General features: G+C 42.1%; 1 pseudogene; it reads right to left on the reverse strand.

Moving 5' to 3' along the window:
* The window catches only part of LOC115464746, a 53957-nt pseudogene extending 50461 nt beyond the window's left edge, over positions 1–3496 (reverse strand).
* Between the last annotated feature and the right edge of the window lie 2504 nt (positions 3497–6000).

The following is a 6000-nucleotide window of genomic DNA, read 5'->3' on the forward strand; positions in this document are numbered from 1 at the left end:
AAACTAAATAAATAAACATAAACCTCCCCTGTTTACTAAGCCTCGCTAGCGGCTGGCAGTGCGGTAATGCCGATGCAGCCCATTCACTTTGAATGGGCTGCGTTGGCGTTATTGCTCGACTTAGTAAATGGGGGGGGGGGGGGGTGGAATATTTAAACAAAAGTTCCCACAAATAAAAACGTACCAGCCACAGATGATAATTGTAAACATAAGGACTAGAGAGTCTAATAATACAGCATCTATTGAAGACAAGGGTAAAATTCACTGAAGAGTAAGAACTTGTGGGAACTTTTGTCTAAATATTTTAGGTATACATTGATGCTACATTGGTGCATTCATTTATGAGCCCTGATATAATTTGACAGATCAAGGTGATACCATTTGGTATTGACTCCTGAGGCAGGCATTTGTGGCGAAAACACGGCCCGAGTCGAGTCATCGATACCTACTATGAATCATTGATATTAAAATAAATTGTTGCACCACACCATTTGTTTTTTTTGGGGGGGGGACTTTTGTATCTCCTTTGCTGTTTGTGCTCCTGGGTCCTCTTCTCCATAGTACACTGCACTGACCACTAGGCTACTCCAGGGACCTGCTTGCTGCTCTAATAGGCTTGGCCATAACATCTGAGGCTGTCACAGAGGCTGGTATGCAGTGTTTCTTTCACATCTTTGGAGGGGGGGGGGGTCAATGACCACTGGGGGAGTAAGGGGGTCATTCCTTTATTCCTCCAGTGGTCATCTGATCATTTAGGGCACTTTTTTGTGGCTCAGTTGTTATTAAAACAGGTTGAAAAATATCCAGATCTTAGGAACACCCAAATTCCACACTTAACAAGCCCCCCCCCCCCCCCACAAGCCCCCTTGAGATTTGGATGCAATGCAGATGAACAGCATAGAAAAATATCTGGAAAATGGGTTTCAAAAATACCAATTTGGCTAGAAAAACATCCAAATGCTGCTTTATGCCACTTTTTAGATGGTTTTCTCTTTCGAAAATGAGCCCCACAGTATAGCATAAAACAAAAACAGTACAGAAATAAAATGTATAACAACCAAATAAGTGCATAGATATACTGCTCACTTTATTTCTACTTGCCTTGTCATTTGATGGCCATCTTTTTAAATGTTCAATTGCTCCATTAGCTCCCTCCAGATCTAGTGCAGTTTCTAGACACCACTTGAAGCCATGGAGATGAAAGGGCTGGTATTTATGGATGGATTATGCTTTGGATGAAACCCATAGTTCAAAAAATGGATCATTGTGGGTGGAAGAAAGCTTATTGTATGCTAACTTGACATATGTTAAAAGTTCAACCCACTCAGTCTGGTGATGGTTGAGAAAGCATGTCAGGCTTGCTCTTGTATCTGATTGTTTCACTAATGTTGCCCATCTGTCTAAGACTGATAGGCTGTGAGGGCTCAATATCCAGTAGTCAGCAGGTAGTCTGACAAAAGAAAGAAAAAGAACTGTAAATCTTTGACTGGAAATGATGTGGCTGAGAACACCAGGGAGTCTGAAAATGTGCTGAAACAAGGCTTTTGTTGTTTCCTCTGCAATAGGGAACAAAACGGAACATCATAGAAAACCATGTTGTCTTATGAAGGTGGGAGATAGTTTAAGCTATTACTGACCCAATGTAATGGAGGTGTGGCAACAGCTTTCAGGAAACCTGTGGGTTTTGCCCAGGGCAATTTAGTGTAGGCACACAGATTGCAGGAAGAAAGGTATTTTGTCACATGACCATCAGAAACTTTGAGACCATAGATCAAGGGTCGTAGCTCTTCTGAAGTGTCCTGCCATATCGGAATCGTGGCAAGGTTGAAGAATTTGAGTCAGCTCCTTTTTCTTGAAACAGAGACGGTCCAGGTAAGGCCTGGTATACATTTAGCTTAGCTTGGAGTGCAGGGTCTTGACTAGTGCTATACAAAATTAGTACTGACAAGTATGGGGCCAGAATTGCTCAACTAACTCACCAAGCATCTAGGATTACGGGGGTTCAGCATTTGTTTTCAGGTGTGCTCTGGTTGTGCTCCCCTTGACTGACTAGTGCAAACCCCAGATTCGCTGGCAGAAAGAAAGAGTCAACAGGGACATGGTGCTCCACTTTTAGGATCATGTAAAATCTCCATTATAGGGTAAGAATGCTAACAGATCACAGGTTGATATCCCAGTCTGCTGGCAAATAGGGCTATGGAATGCCACTTTTATAATTTATTTATTTATTTTGTTACATTTGTATCCCACATTTTCCCACCTTTTTGCGGGCTCAATGTGGCTTACATATAACCGTTAACAGTGTTAGCCGATTATGGTTTGAACAAATACATAGTATGAATGAATACAAAGTGATATTGTGGTATAAATGAGGTATATGTATGGTAGGAAACAGTTGGGGGAACTTAGAGAGGGAAAGGGGGAAGAAGAGTCAGGTAATGTCCGTTGCAGTCTTTGGTTATGTTGTGTCGCAAGTGACCGGTATTTTTATGTCGGGTCATTGGGGTATGCTCTTCTGAACAGGTCTGTCTTTAGTGCTTTCCGAAAATGTAGGTGGTCGAGCGTAGTTTTTACTGCTTTTCGCAATGCGTTCCATAGTTGTGCGCCTAGGTAGGAAAAGCTGGTTGCATAGGTGGATTTGTATTTGAGTCCTTTGCTGATGATGTTCCAAAGATCGAAAACTCCACCCATCAACATCCGAGACTCGACAGGAGTCGCACCTGGGTCCATCCAGCAGAAACTGTATGTGTGATAAGTAGATCTAAGTTGAAGAAACTGAACCCCACACTCACCAATATTAAATGAACATTTCACAACACTGTGATTTCTTGTGTTACTAGAAACAATTTCAAAATCTTGCTTGCCACCATCAGGCCTGTCTTTCCTGAAGAAAAAAATCCTATGAGTCACAAGATTTTGCCATGGCTTACAAAAATAAGTTCTATAATCTATATCAGCATTACACTGGCGTTCCACTGAATGAGAAGGCCCTTCCATCTGATTTGAAGGTTTTTGCATGATGGCTTGAGTTGATGCAAAAAGTACTAACTGATATTCTTTAAGGAGTTTCCTAAGAAATTCAGTGCATTTCTTTAGATTAGCTTCTTGTATGTGAAAGCGTTCTCCTCCATTATTTCTGTCTATCCAGTAAAAAGCTGATATACTATCTAAGATTAAAAGGCAGAGTGAAGGGTGACTGCAAATCATGCTTTCCAGAGAATGAAGTGTGAGAAGCAACTGAATACTACTACTGCAGTATACAAAAAAAAAGTCTACTAAGGCACTGTTTTACTATCTCTTCTGTACTTTGTGACAGTCTGCGTTCAAGAATAGTAACAAGTCGAAGCATGTCAAAATGGTAATCCATGTCAATGAATATGACTTCTACTTGTAGCCCTCCTTCAGATTTCGGCAGGATGCAGCGTGTAAGCAGATGATAAAACATTTCTGTTTTTCCTGTTCCTTCTGGACCATAGAACTCGATGACATCTCCTGGTAGTCACTAATCATGCCTCTGACAGTGACGAGGACTCTAACACCTTCAGCTGTGAAGATCCAAAATTCCTTCTTGGGGCATATCGCCATAACAAATCTCAGTGACAGACTCCCCCTTCCGGAGGTCGGTAGTCATGCCTAGGACACGCGGGACGCAGAGTGTCGTATATTTTGAAGTTATATGGAGTCATCCCAGAGGTTCATGTGGTACGTGCAGCACAGTAGCAGACAGAAAGTTTCAAATTCCGGCTTACTAGTAGAGAAGACAAGCCAGTACGGCCACAAAGCTCCACAATTAGGAACCTGGAAAATGTAACTTAGAAAGGTAAAGAGTTTTAAAAATGTTCCACCAAAATACAACTAGCCCAGTGGCTCAAGGTGATAAGCATGGTGCAGCTGCATTCAGATTACTTCAAACCCTAGGTCTATTAGCACAGAGAAAGAACCCAAAGGCTTGTGGAACTTCATCCTTAAAGATCATAGCTAATTCCCATCACAGAAGGTAAAAGTAAAAAATATTTAATAAAATGCAACTAGCCCAGGCATCAACCACTGTGGCCTGGCAAGCAGATCACTAATTCAAACCCCCAGGGCTACTGCCAGAGAACACACAGGGCTATGAAGCACCATTCTTAAAATCAGGGATCTTCTCTATTAGAAGGTAGGCATACAAATTCCTAGAAACTAGGACCAGCTAAGGCGTTGTGGTAGTCATTGAGCCCCCAGTTCAAACTTCAGGGATCTTGGCAAAGTGAAAGAGCCAACAACGCTAGAGCTCCACTTTAGAATCGCAGCCAATCCTCATTACCTAAAATACTAGACAACAGCAGATAAAGACCAAATTGACATATCCGATATGCCTAATAAGATATTGGGGCTATAATTACCACTGTGTGCAGATTACCCCCATTGTTTCTTTTTTTTTTTGGGGGGGGGGGAAGAGAGGTTGGTTCGATTCAGGTTGCTCCCTGTCTTCATAGAAATATACACAATAATCATTTCACTACTCTTTAAAAAGCTGAGGATGAAGCAAAAAAGAATATGAACTAATCAAACAAGAATGTTCAGGTGGCAACTGTATACAGTGGCATACGAAAGATCACTGGTTCAAAACTCAGGGTCTCTGGAAGAGAAGAAGCACCAAACAGGACTGTAGAGATCCATTTTTTAGAATCATGGCCAAGCTCCATCACAAAGATAAGTGTGGAAAAAAATATAGAAACAGAGCTAATGCAGAGGCTCTGGAAGTATGTAGCTAGTAGAATTCAAAGGGTGAAATCTCAGTGTCTCCAATAAAGACATCAAGGGCCCCTTTTACTAAGATGCGTAAGACTCTATGCGCACCTAACGCGCACCAAAATGGACTTACCGGTCGACTACCGTGCAGGCTCTTGCGGTAATTTCATTTTTGGTCTGCGTCCGCTACAAGCATCTGAAAAATTTATTTTTTGGACGTGCGCCAAGTGGTATCTGACTTGCCTAGGTCCTTACTGCCCAAATTCTTTACCGCTAGGTAAATGGCTGGCAGTAAGGTCTCAGACCTAAAATGGACACACGGCAATTTTGATTTTGCGGCATGTCCATTTTTGGCAAAAATTTTTAAAAAGCCATTTTTTGTAGGTGCGCTGAAAAATAATTCTGCGCGCGCCCAAAACCCGCACCTGCACTACCGCAGGCCCCTTTTTACTGCGCCTTTGTAAAAGGACCCCCTAGGGACTAGGGCAGTGGACTTTTCATTTTAGGATCATGACCCATCTGTGTCAGAAAGATAATAGTGAAAAAGACCAAACAAAGCAGGGCAGAGCCACTGGCTCAGGTGGTAAGTGCTCAGACTCAAATCTATACGCTATTGCCAGAGATGATGATAAAAAGGGTTGCAGAGCTGTGCTCTAGGATTATGGCTAACATCCATTACAAAGATAAGCATACAGAAAGACCCACTGTAGCAAGGCCAGACAACTGACTTAACAGATAAGGGTAATACGTTGACATCTAAAAAGGTGCTGGTTCAAATTCCAAGTCCATCAAGCCACTAAAAAAAACCAACCTAGCAGCAGACAGTTTAAGAATCACCCTTCCAGGTCTTGCCAACTTCTATCAAAGCATAACCATTAAAAGAAAAAAATACAGCAAAATTGGGGCTGACCCAAATGTTGTGTTGTGCAAATGGCCTAACAGATTACCCGTTCAAATAGACCATCTTGTGAAGACTCCAGCCCTCCATCTCTCAAACATTACCAGCTCAATACTCTCCATTGGAGCAGTGATTCTCAACCCAGTCCTTGGGACACACCCAGCCAGCCAGGTTTTCAGGATATCCACAATGACTATGCATGAAATAGATTTGCCTGCAAATCAATCTCATGTATATTAACTGTGGATATCCTGAAAACCCAGCTGGTTGTGTGTGTCCCAAGGGCTGGGTTGAGAACTATTGCATTGGAGGTAAAACACATCAACCCATAATGCACCCAACCAGTCAGTTTTTGTGGATATCCACAATGA

This window comes from Microcaecilia unicolor, chromosome 3 (assembly GCF_901765095.1).
Source record: "Microcaecilia unicolor chromosome 3, aMicUni1.1, whole genome shotgun sequence".
Classification (NCBI taxonomy): domain Eukaryota; kingdom Metazoa; phylum Chordata; class Amphibia; order Gymnophiona; family Siphonopidae; genus Microcaecilia; species Microcaecilia unicolor.